This window comes from Urocitellus parryii, chromosome 14, assembly GCF_045843805.1.
Source record: "Urocitellus parryii isolate mUroPar1 chromosome 14, mUroPar1.hap1, whole genome shotgun sequence".
NCBI lineage: Eukaryota > Metazoa > Chordata > Mammalia > Rodentia > Sciuridae > Urocitellus > Urocitellus parryii.
Window position 1 is genome coordinate 19,278,865 of NC_135544.1, and position 12,755 is coordinate 19,291,619.

The window sequence follows — 12,755 nt, forward strand, 5'->3', positions numbered from 1 at the left end:
AGAGCCTCCAACATAAGAATGTGAGAGGGGATGCCAACATTCAGACCAGAGCAACTATTTATTACAAAATTAATAAAATATAGGGCTTTAAACAAGTTTGAGAATATGGATACAATAAAATAAGACTGAGGGAATCAAGACTCTGCTAAACTTCAGGTTAGTCAAAAGACAACGCGGTGTTTTTTGATGATCCAACCTTTGATGTTTTTGTCGATAGGGAAGCATTAAGCTAGGTGCTCCAGAGAACTAAGGCAGTAGATTGGTTCCCATAGTCTCAGAACTTTATTTGATCCCACCAATTTCTTTATGAAACCAAACACAAACACATGAAAAGTGAACAAAATACCTTGCAAAATCAGAAATATCTTAAGAGAAATCTACGTAAAATGTGAGATGTAGGAATATGTTCTGGTACGTGAATCATTTTTTTGTTTTGCTTGTTATATTCTTAGTAAGTTGATGGAAGTGTTGTGTCATTTTATATTTCTTCAGTCACAGATTCCAAAGTAAACAACCTCTATCAAATGGAAATTTGTGAAAACTATGATTTTTACATGTATCTCTTTTTCTCTCTCTCTCTCTCTCTCTCTCTCTCTGTGTGTGTGTGTGTGTGTGTGTGTGGTGCTGGGGATTGAACCCAGGGCCTTGTGCTTGCAAGGCAAGCACTCTATCAACTGAGCTATAACCCCAGCCCATACATGTATTGGGTTTTTGTTTGTTTGTTCTTAAAGATTTATTTTTTAGTTTTAGGTAAACACAATATCCTTATTTTATATTTATGTGGTGCTGAGGATCAAACCCAGTGCCTCACGTGTACTAGGCAAGCATTCTGACCCTAAGCCAGAACCCCAGCCCCAAGTATCATTTTTTTAAAGACCCTTCCACCCCCAGCTGACCAGTTCATATAAGCTGCCAGAATTCTGGACACCAATATAATATGATTCTGACCCTAGTTTTTTGGAAAATGCTGGACTCTAGACCTCGGACTCTGATCCTTATTTCGTAGCTGACAGCATTTCTAATCCAGCGCGGGGAGAACCAAAGCCTCCCACGACTGCATTTATTCCCAGGCCAATTTTGCTTCAAGTGCTTTTGGCCCTTAGAGAATTTATTAATCCACATGTCACTATATCATTGTCCCCTATTACATCAACTCAGGCCTCTGCGGTAGAAAGTGCTTTCCAGATTTAGATCCAACCTTTCTGAGCAGCTCCAGGCATTCTGAGTAACTAAACAGCTGCAATTTTGTTTCTCCTAAATTTGATGTCGCCATGTTATCTGACTCCAAATATAACGAGATAGCTCAAATACATCCAGCAATAGCTGAGGTTACTAAGCTTCCTTCTATATCTATTTACATAAATAACTTGTTTTAAAAATGCTTTCAGATTCTTTATATGATAAATCAACTTGTTTGGTGTTTATGTGATTTAAAAAAGAAGGAAGGAAAGAAGGAAGGAAGGAGAGAGAGAGAGAGAGAGATTCTCAAAGCACATAAGAAAAACTGGCAATTGCCACCTTGGTATGAGTTGGACACTGTGTTCATATAGTGACACCAAAAATCATCTTACCTGAGGGTAAGCTACCTTAGTCTGTAGAAATTATTTCTAAAATCCTTTTTGTTTCAGAAAGACTAATCTGAATATACTCCTGACTTTAGATATTTTCTCCCCAGTGGAAAATTAAGCCCCTTTGGGTACTCAAGTGAAATCTTTTATTTTTGAGTAAGAAGAAATGAAGGCAGATAGGGAGGGAAGAGGAGGGCGAGGACATGGAAAAGAAAATCATCCACTGCAAAGCCTTGAGCCAATCCCGGTGGAGGCCATGAATAGGCATGTGCATCTCCTTCCTTCCCAGGCCCTCCATTAAGTTGCCAATTTGCTGGAGTGGGGTCCCTGTGTTGCCCCTACTCTGAGGAGCCAGTTGTTAGATGATGTGGTCAAAGGGCAATGAGGTGGTGATAGGTCACAATGGACAGGTGGAGACTGTGGAGGGCCCGTTGCGGATTGGGGCTCCAATTGAGGATGGACAAGCAGAGTTGGCAGTGAACAGGGTCTGGCCAAATAGGCTGGGGAGTCCACCTGAGTGTGCCCTACATCTCTGTGCCTTTGATGGTCACTGTCAGGATGCCAGAGACAGGTTTGCCCCAGCTGACCCAAAGGGTTGAATGACCAGAAAGTGGCTTCCTAGGGGATTCCTGGGGTGGCACTGGAGCAACAAGCCCTTGGCTTATCCATATGTGGTAGAAGCCTAGGGATGGAAGATGCTTTCGATTTATGATTTAGAACGTGTGGAGGAGCCACGAAGAGCTGCCTTGATAAAAAGCCATGAGCAGCGAATGTGTTACCATGTTACTCGGCAGGCAAAGCTTGCAAAGGGCATGTTCAATAAATGTGGAGAAACTGCAATTGGAACTATACTAAGGAGAGTATTTCATATTCAAGTACATGCTGATCTTTGAGTTATACAGGTCAGCAAAAGAGGAGACATGATTTATGTGTGTGTGTGTGTGTGTGTATTCAGAGAGACTAATCTGAATATACTCCTGAATATACTCCTGCTAATATATACTATATATATATATACTGCTAATGGTAACTGTGCAATACATGATGGTATGCTGCTGGCCCCATCAAACCGGTGAAGATACCCAGAGAAGAGCTCACAGCCTACAAAAGACTATAGAGCTCCCTCGGCTGCTTTCTTCTAAGTTTATGAAGCCAGCCACCCACAGTAATTAGTATAGAACAGGTCCACCGGAATCTCACCTTTGGCACCTCTTCACCCTCTGCTCTTTCCCTTTCACATGCTAAAGATCTTTTAGGTCTCCGGGCACATGCGTTTATCCCCTAAGACCACCAAGTTTGTACTCAGGCCTCCCAGTTGAGGACACAATGGATATATAAACATATATTTGAAGCAGATCTCATTGACTATTGAGCTCCATGGAGAAGGGGTCACCTCAGGGTTTCTCAGTTGTTCGAGGCTGCCTCCTCTGATTATGCCAAGGTAAAAGAAATCCACCATGCCTCCTAAACGTGTTCACGGAGTATGCTACTTGCACATGTGTGTTTATAGAAGTATCTCTGTCTTGGAATCACAGCACCTCCAGACAAAGGGGCAGAAATGGGGATGGTTGCAGCAATGACAACATCTGGCACCACACAGGTGCTGTGAACGTGGAAGCACCGAAGTCTACCAACTCGGGTCACAAACACAGCACTAGCAGGAGCAGTCTTCCTGGATCCAGGAGGAAGTAGAATCAGTCTTCACGTATTGGAGCAAGTGCTTGCAGGCATGTCTTTGTTCTCAGAGAGTATGTCCAGGGTGTCAGCTGTAGCTGCTGGTGTCCCCAAAAAGGGCCACGATGCTGTCAGAGGGCTTAGGGATTGCTGTTGCCATATCTGAGTCCAAAAATGGAGTCTAAGCATGGACAGAGACCAAGGTGTTTCCAGTTTTTTGGCCTTAGTTATGAGTAAAAAATAAAATATATTCTAAGAATGAAAAGACAAAGCAAAAGAAACCTGTAAAACATGATCAAAAGGCATAAGTCTTTTTATTATGAAACCCTCCAACTTGTTAAGGAGAAGAGATGCTGAGGGAGTCTCAAACACCTGCATTCACACCTTAAGTAGAGCAGACTCAGTGGACCTCTGCTAGGTAGCTGAAGCGTCTCTCACCTTCTTTTTCTCCAAATGTACACATTTCATTATTTAGCCTAATAATTCCTAAACTGGAGTGCATCTAAGAAGCATCTGGGATGCATTTCTGAAGTGCCAGTTCTTGGACATGAATAAATCAGGATGTCATAGAGTGAGACCATTTTAGGTAGTTTTCAACAGTGGGGGAGGGGAGGGTTGTGAAACAATGGCTACACAGTATAAGAAAATTACCACTCTTTCTGTTTTGATGAAATCTCTATTGACCAACAGCCAATCCTATGTTATTCTCCTTTTAATCAGTGATCATATCCACAGTAACATGCTGAGCACTGGGAACTGGGTTTTAGGAGCAGAAATAAATACATATTTCATGGAAAGAAATAAAATCTTTTGTTTCCTTAAAATACCAAATACTTGGTTCTTTCTCAACAATATCTAGTCTTAACCTTGTATAGTGTGTAGAAGTGGTGGGGGGGAAAAAGTCTTTTAGCAATTTATGGTCACCTTTGGAACTTTCATGCCCTCTGGTTCACATACCAAGAGAATGGAAGGTCCATCCTGTTGACATACCAGGGTAAGTCCTAAGGGTCAGTATTATGTGCTGCCTTGACACGGTGAAATCAGCAGGGCCTTGAATGTTCTGAGTGCAATTTCTCATCCCTGCTCTGCTCCAATGGATAAGGTGCTGTAGATGAACGACCCTCCTTATCAAGAGCACCAGAAGCAGTTTTTCCCCCAACCAGTTTGCAGAGTTATTCAAGCAATAATCCAGTCACATTCTCTGTGGGAACCAGAAGACACCTTACCCTGTCGGTACTCTAAAGCCTGGCTCTCACATCCACTGATGGTTCCCTGGGTTCCTGTGTGCCACCCTAAGTAACATGTGGTGTCTTTCTCCCATAGGCAGTGAGTATATATGACTAAGAAACCACTGTGCATCTCTTCTGTCCATTACAGCTGTGGAGTCTTCAGGAATCCCCAATTCATAGCTGGAACGAATATGGGATGAAATCAACATGTTTTATCCTCTTGTGATAGTCAGCTTTCTTGTTGCTGTGATTAAATACCTGACATAAACAACTTAAAAGAGGAAAGATTTATTTTGGCTCATGGTTTCAGAGGTTTCACCCCATAGTCAGCTGGCTCCATTGCTTTGGGTCTGAGGTGAGGGCGAACCTCATGGCAGCAAGAGAATGTGACGGGGAGACTTGCTCATCTCATGGCAGGGAAACAGAATAAGGGGTCAGGGATGAGCTATGCCCACTACAGTTTCCACCACCTCCCAGTAGTCCATGCAGCTATGAATCCCCTTTGGGTTGATCCATTAATGAAGTTAAAGCCCTCATGGTCCAATCACTTCTCTGACATTGCTGCATTGGGGACCAAACCTTCAACATGAGTCTTTGAGGGCCATTCTAGACCCAAACCATAATCCCACTTAAATCAGATCTTTGTCGAAATACATATGTTTATTTTTTTATTTCTATTTTTATTTCTATATGTTTATTTTTTCAATATTTATTTTTTATTTATAGGTGGACACAATATTTTTATTTTATTTTATGTGGTGCTGAGGATGGAACCCAGTGTCTTACATGCTAGGCAAGGGCTCTACCTCTGGGCCACAACCCCAGCCCAATATGTTTAAATAAATAAAGTATGTATGTGATTTTAGAAACCATTAGAAATCATGTATTTTTTCCCACCAATATAAAGACAGCCAGTGAAGCAATCTACTTGGATATTTTCTTTTTGTCATAGCCTATCCTTATATTAGACTGGCAGTAAAATTATAAATACTAAGTCAGTGGCAGTGGATTGTTAACCATTTAACAATTCTTCAAGATAGGTACTATTATCTATGTTTTGCAAATGAGGAAACCTACTCTAGATGCAAAGCTAATAAGAAGGGGAACCGCATTCAAACCTGGATCCAAGGCTCTTATTAGCAACCCAGATATGCCTGGGCATTTCTGGGGAGAAGTGACCAGAGAAAGGGGGTTGCCTAGGACAATCAGTTCCAAGTAAAGATAATAAGGCAATAGTCATTTTGTTTTATACAGAAAAAAATCAAGCAGGTGTTCCATACACATATGCCATTAGTACTGGTTGCCATACAGGAGAAGCCATGTAACAGGAAGTGAACGTGCAGTTAAAAAACATAAAATAAATACTTATCCAGACTATGTATTTTGAGACCACTTTCTAGGTAGCTCACAATTGGTTGTACAAACATATTGCAGCAGTATTTAGAAAGCACAGTCTGAAACATGTGTGCTCTGAAGGTATTGATTAGCAACCAGCAGTATTCTTACATAAGCGTGTTTATGTTGCATAACATCAATACCTAGCACAGGAGCCAAATGATGTTATGCTAACTGATGGGAACAGGAAAATCCTGCAGAGCTCAGCACTTCACACAGCACTGGTGGTATCTAGTAATAAGAAGCTACTCACCTTGAGAACACACTTCCTGCAGATCTGTGATCAGTTCATTCACTTTTTTCACTGCAACTTTTGCTTTGACTGTAGCCGGTTTTTCATCCTCATTTATTAAGTTTCTTTTTTAAGACAGGGAATACTATTTTTAAAATATTTCAAAATACAAAAAAAAAAAAAAAAAAAAAAACTGACCTGACTGAATACTGGCTGGCCTTCACAAAGGTTTCTTGTGCTGAATCCATTGTTTGAAGGATTTTAGACATAGTGATTTATAATGGCATTTACAGGGCTTACTATTAGTTCTCAAAGATTCACTTGTAAATTAAGCAGATTTGAGTTACATTCATGCTAATTGTGCTAGTTCAGGGAAAGTGTTTCTATTGACATCAAATCACTGTGCTTTGGAGACACTGTCTTTCATTAAACCTGCTCATTATAAGACCAGCTTTGGTGTCTCTCACCGCTGCAGCATTTGTTGTAATTAGCACTCTACATAAACATGCCATCATGTACACACATCTGCTATGCAGCCTCCAATTTGCTTTGACTCCTGTTTTATTACATTGAAACTTAGGGGGTGGATATGTCTTCTGCCTCCACAAGCCTCAAAAGTCTTAGTAGAATACTCTGAACCTTCTGAGCTCACACCCCCCCACACACACACAGGATTTTGTCTGACAGTGAGTTTCGAGACAATTGACAATACAGTATTGTAGCTTTGAAAGTATCTCATAGGAATAAAACCTAAACCACTTTTCCCAGAATCTGTGCTTTCTTGAGTAGTTTCTTTTATTAGAGTAAAACACTTTCCATTACTTGTTTATTACAAACAAACCCATGTTTAAAGGAAACACAACATCTTAGCCAGCATTCACTGGTAAAAGATCTTACCATACCCAAGGGCTAAAGAGATTTCAAGTGTGTGTCCTATTTCTGATTTATGCCAATTTATCTGCTTTCCTATTCACTTTTTCTTCCATATTTTTTCTCTCAGATCTCATCAGCAATACTTTCTTGTGACAGCCCATGTGTACAAATATTTCTAGATCCACCAGTGACCTTTTGAGTGATTCTTATTTAAGAATATCAGACTTAGAAAAGTCTGAACTTCCCTAGTGGTTAAGTTGGGAGAGATATCATTTTACATTACAAAGGATTCATCACTTTACAAAAGGGACTACTCATCTCACTACTCATCTGAGTAGTCTCTGATAGCTTATGGCCCTTATATCCCAGCTCCTCAGGAGGCTGAGATGAGAAGGTCGAAAGTTCGAGACCAGCCTGGGCAACTTAGTGAGACCCTGTTTCAAACTAAAATGTTTAAAAGGTCTGGGAAGGTAGCTCAGTGGTAAAGCACTTGCCCTTGCCCTGGGTTCAATCCCAGCACCACAAGATGATAGAAAGACTTCTGTGGATGGTTGGGTGGTGATGGCAGGAAATATGGAAAGTACTTAAAAATAGTTCAGATGGTAAATTATATGTTTTACTAACAACTTAAAAGTATCTGTATCATTGAGCATCTGAGTGGGCCTGCACAGTGCTAGGTTCTGGGGCCACAGCACTGAGACAGATACCATCAAGGTCCACATGAAGCTTGACATCTAGTGGAATTGTCTATTCCATTAACCAATTAATCCAGCAAATGTGGACACTGTAACATGAAAGATATGCTTTTGAGGACCAGGTAGTGGTAGTTTGACGGGCACAGAGAAGGCCTACCTTCTCGGGTGGTGATGCTGATGTGAGGCAGGTTTTTCCATCTGAAGCATTCACGGAAGGGCTGCAGGGCCATGAGATTTAGGAGCAAAGGACACGAGGGGGAAGGAAGTCCATATGATTGAGCAGCTGAAGGAAGGCTGGGGTGGCAGAAGAAATCTAGGGGCCACGGAAGCACGGAGTGAAAAGAAATTGGAGAGGAGTCAGGTTCCAGGTCATTCAAGTAAAAGAGACCTGGATTTTCCTAGAAATAAAATTAAAGTCACAGCAAATTTTAAACAGGAGACTGATATGTCATCTTATTTATATTTCTGAAAGTCCATCGTGACTGCAGGGTAGATGCTGGCGGGGTGAGGAGGGCGGGGGAAAGAGTAGAAGCAAGAAGCATAAGCCATTTAAGCCCTTCTCCCTCCTAGATCTAAAGATATAATTTGCCTTAAAAATAAAACCATTTTTTAAGGACCCATTTAAGGTGAACTAAATACAAATTATATTCATCGGTTCTTGTTTGTTTCTTTATATGACTAAACTTTTTCCTGTTTTTTTTTTTTTTCCTATTCTACACACTTTGATTTTCTTTTCTCTGTATTTTTCCTGAATATACAGTGGATTTTTTTCTTGACCAATGAGTTAACTTATGACAATGCCATCTGTAAACTGTTTCTACTGCTGTCATTTAATATCAGATAATAAAAAATACTCTAGACGATATTTCTTTGGCTAAAAAGGTGTTCCTAAATTATTGATTGTTCTTTTACTATCAAAGGTTGATATTTTTCCTTCCATCTTATTTGAACCACCCAATTCTTCTTTGACTGCTGGGGATCAAACAGGAGGTTCCTGGAAAAGGGGCACATCTCTAAAGAGGGCTGTGTCCTCCGAGAGGTATCTGTTCTAATACTAAAAAATTAAAACACTTGCATCACCTAATACTAAGGACCGGTAGAAAACACACAGCATGAAGGCAGAATTCCACTGCCAACTGTGAAAAAGAAAAGCAACTGTTAAAAGACTATTACAAGACAATGTGGGATTGCAAAGTAAAGGGCAAAATGTACCAAAAGAGACATGTAGCAAAGAAGGTATAAAATTTGCAAATCTTCTTGAACTGAATAATAAACTGTCAACTTTAAAAAAAACTGATAAATAAGAGACATAATGGATATTTATCAGTGAGACACTATTCTTTAGTGTTTGCACGTTGAGCAGAAAAAAAGTGAGATAATATATTTGAATATGTATATCGTGTGTATGTGTGCATAACTTATTCTTCATATAGAGAGATGATAACTACTTTTTTTTAGCATTTGAACATTTGTAAAAATTGATCCCACTTTTTTGGGGGGGGCAATCAAAAGTTTAGGGAAGTTTACTAGCTTTAGAATACATCAGCACAATTTGGTTATAGAAATATTCACTTTCAAAACTACAGTGTTTATGTACTAGTTAACAACCCAATCTAAAGAGCCATGGAAGCTGATGATAACCTATCCACCAAGATGGTGCATTTGTAGTGTGGGGACAAATTAAGTGAATACTTCTGAAAGAAGGAAATGAATAACCTCAGCATCAACAAACAACCTCTTTCTTTTACAAAGAAACTCGTAATTTTTGATGATTTTTCTTGGCTAGTTCAAAATTATGAAAGAAACTAAGCTAACTGGTCGGACCCAGGAACATGATGATTTGGCAAGCTGCAATCACCCAGTTCACAGATGTGTGATAATCTGCAGAGAAGCTGCTGGGATAGTAGTCCATGCCTTCACATCTGGAGAGGAGTTTGATATAACCACTTTATCAACTTGAAGCTTTATCAACTTGAAGCTGCATACAGGTAGAGATCACAAACTGTTGGGAGGCTATAACGGTCTGGAGGGAGTTTCTGTTCCTCTTGAAGGAGTGAGTTAAGAAATACCTCCTAGGCCTTCTTTCAAAGTAACCACTAGTCTTCTGCCGAGGATAGATGGCTGAGGTTTCCCACTTTCTTTCCTGGCAGGACCCGGTCAGCAGTGTGAAGGGACACCAGGAAGTAGTAACGGGGCTTTTAAGCTTTTGTTTGCTAGCCCTGTCCTCAGTACTAGGCACTTCCTTGGGACTTCCTTCTTTGCATGAGGACCTGATGAGCCACCCTGACAAGGAACTGTTCCTTATGACTTGAAAGGAATCAGAACTTCTAAAAGGAGCCATTGCCTTTGGTGCCCTAGCTTGTTCTGTTACCTCATTTCCGGGAAGGACAGAACTACATATTCAGGCTGGGGTTTGGGTTCCATTGACATCCCATCTTTATCCTTTCCTTCTTTCTTCAGAAGCCATCTACACAAAGCTTCCTTCTCACAATTCTCCTCCCACACACATTCTGCAAAGCTAGTGCAAAGCTCATTGGCTTTGCATACATCTTCTACTTTATATGGATCCCAATGATTCTGGACAAGCCAATCCTCAGTGATTATGTTGCCGGTGGATGGTGGTTTCTTGGCTTCCAGGTGGTCATTCGGGCATTTCAGACTGCCCAGGTTTTCAATCTCCCCACCTTTGGGTTTGTTGCTCCAACAGTTGGTACAGGAGTCAGGTCTGGCAAGCCAATCATTCACACTGCAGGGCTCCTGGAACACCTGGAATATGAGCTTAAACTTCTCACTGGTTTCATGGCTGCCATTCTCAGGTTTCTCCAACTTGCAGGGTTCCTGGGGAGTCACCAGCCAATCAGACAACCCCATCGCATTTTGATCTAGGAGCTCTAGATCTTCAACCTTTTCAACTTCAATGGAGAAAGAACTGGTAGTAGAATGGCTGTTAAATTTTTGCTAACTTGGTTTTCCAGAATCTTTTTCTTTAGGAAGAGTCCAATGTTTGATAAGTTAGCATGAGCCATAAGGTGCTCAGGAATTTGAGTGGTCTTGAGGGACCCCAAGGTGGTGATGGTTTGGCACAATGCAGTTGTGTCTGCTTCAAAGAGCAGAACAGTTGAATCTTCAGGCTTAAGGGTCAAACTGTCCAGTCTCTCCAGGCTCACAGAAACTTGATTGGTTAGATCTTTATTTTGGGTACACTCCAGTTGATGGATAAGGCAAATTAACTGGACTAATAACCAGTAGAGCTGCTGAGCCTGCTGCTGAAGTGTCTCTTCTTTCTTTTTTTAATTTTTTTTAGTTGTTGATTAACCTTTATTTTATTTATTTATATGTGGTGCTGAGAATCGAACCCAGTGCCTCATACATGCCAGGCAAGTGCGCTACTGCTGAGCCACAACCCCAGCCCTGAAGTGTCTCTTCTTTAAGTTGGTACATGAGATCTACCTGTTCACACGGCCATACCTCACGGCTCTGAAGGCATTCCAGATGACGGCTTATACAACTGTGAATCTGAGCTTTCACCTTTTGCAAGTTATCTTTAATTTGCTGTTCAGCCCAGAGAACTCCACCAATAGCAAGCTCCAAGTCCCTCCGAGAATCTCTAAATCTCAAAAGGGCTTCTCTATTACTGGAGCAGCTGCTCTGGTCCTGGGAGGTATTCATTCTGCTCACTGTTCCTCAAAAGGCAGGTCCTGGCCAGGCCAGCTACCTTGCAGGCAAGCCGTGGTTTTATCCCCAGCCTGGGTGCCCCAGGTCCCCCTGATCCCATTTTAAAATGATAAGAAATTCTGTGTCCACTATTTGCACAATGGAAATAACAGCCCACAGAGGCTAATCCCAATCAATAGAACTAGAAATCAAAAGATTAAATGTGTGTATGTACATATTGCATACATGTAATGTGTCTATAAATTATATGTGTAAATATGTCATTTAAATTGCCCTTAAGGCTGAGTGTGGTGTTGCACACCTGTAATCACAGAGGCTCAGGAGGCGGAGGCAGAAGGATCTCGAATTCAAAGCCAGCTTTAGCAATTTAGCTAGGTGCTAAGCAACTCAGTGAGACCCTGTCTCTAATAAAATACAAAATAGGGCTAGACAGCATAATTCACAGTAGCTAAACTGTGGAACCAACCTAGATGCTCTTTAATAGATGAATGGATAAAAAAAAATGTAGCATATATACACAATGGAATATTACTCAGCAATAAAAGGGAATAAAATCATGGCATTTTCAGGTAAATGGATGGAGTTAGAGAAGATAATGCTAAGTGAAGTTAGCAAATCCCAAATATCCAAATGTCGAATGTTTTCTTTGATATAAGGAGGCTGATTCATAGTGGGATATGAAGAGAGTGCATGAGAGGAATAGATGAACTCTAGATAGGGCAGAGAGGTTGGAGGAGAAGGGAGGGGGCATGGGGTTAGAAATGATGGTGGAACGTGATGTTCATTATTATCCAAAGTACAGATATAAAGACACAAATTTGTGTGAATATACTGTGTATACAACCAGAGATATGAAAAATTATGCTTTATATGTGTAATAAGAATTGTAATGCATTCCACTGTCACGTATAAAATAAAATAAAGGTCTAGAGATGTGGCTCAGTGGTCAAGTGCCCCTGAGTTCAATCCCCGGTACACACCCCAAAAAATAATAAATAAATTGCCCTTAAAACCCTAAAATATCTTCAGTTAAAAAGGAAACCAAATTTTCAATTATGTTTTTATGTTAAAAATAGTAACAGTGTTGATACTACTTATTAAATTTGAAGGCCTGTGGCTGGCTAAACTGAACTTGGGAAAGGTGCATAACTTCTTAGGCTTAAATAAGTTTATTTTAAACAATAAATAAAAATAAATGAATGAAATAAACATGCAAATAAAAGAGTTTAAAAGAGACACAAAACAAAATCGTAGAACACAGAAGGATGGAATTATAGAGGAAAGAGAGGTCCCTCTCTCCTACCCTGTCTTTCCACTCTCCTTAGGTCACATGTGGGCTCTTTGGATGTAGGAACCCAATATATATAAGATTAATAAATGAGTTTTATTAATTTTGCATGTCCATGGGGATTCT

The 12,755-nt window shown here is 40.4% G+C and overlaps 1 pseudogene; it reads right to left on the minus strand.

The window, feature by feature from the left end:
• Window positions 1-9,633: 9,633 nt before the first annotated feature.
• LOC113192714 (nuclear receptor coactivator 4 pseudogene) lies at window positions 9,634-11,335 on the minus strand (annotated as a pseudogene).
• Window positions 11,336-12,755: the final 1,420 nt, after the last annotated feature.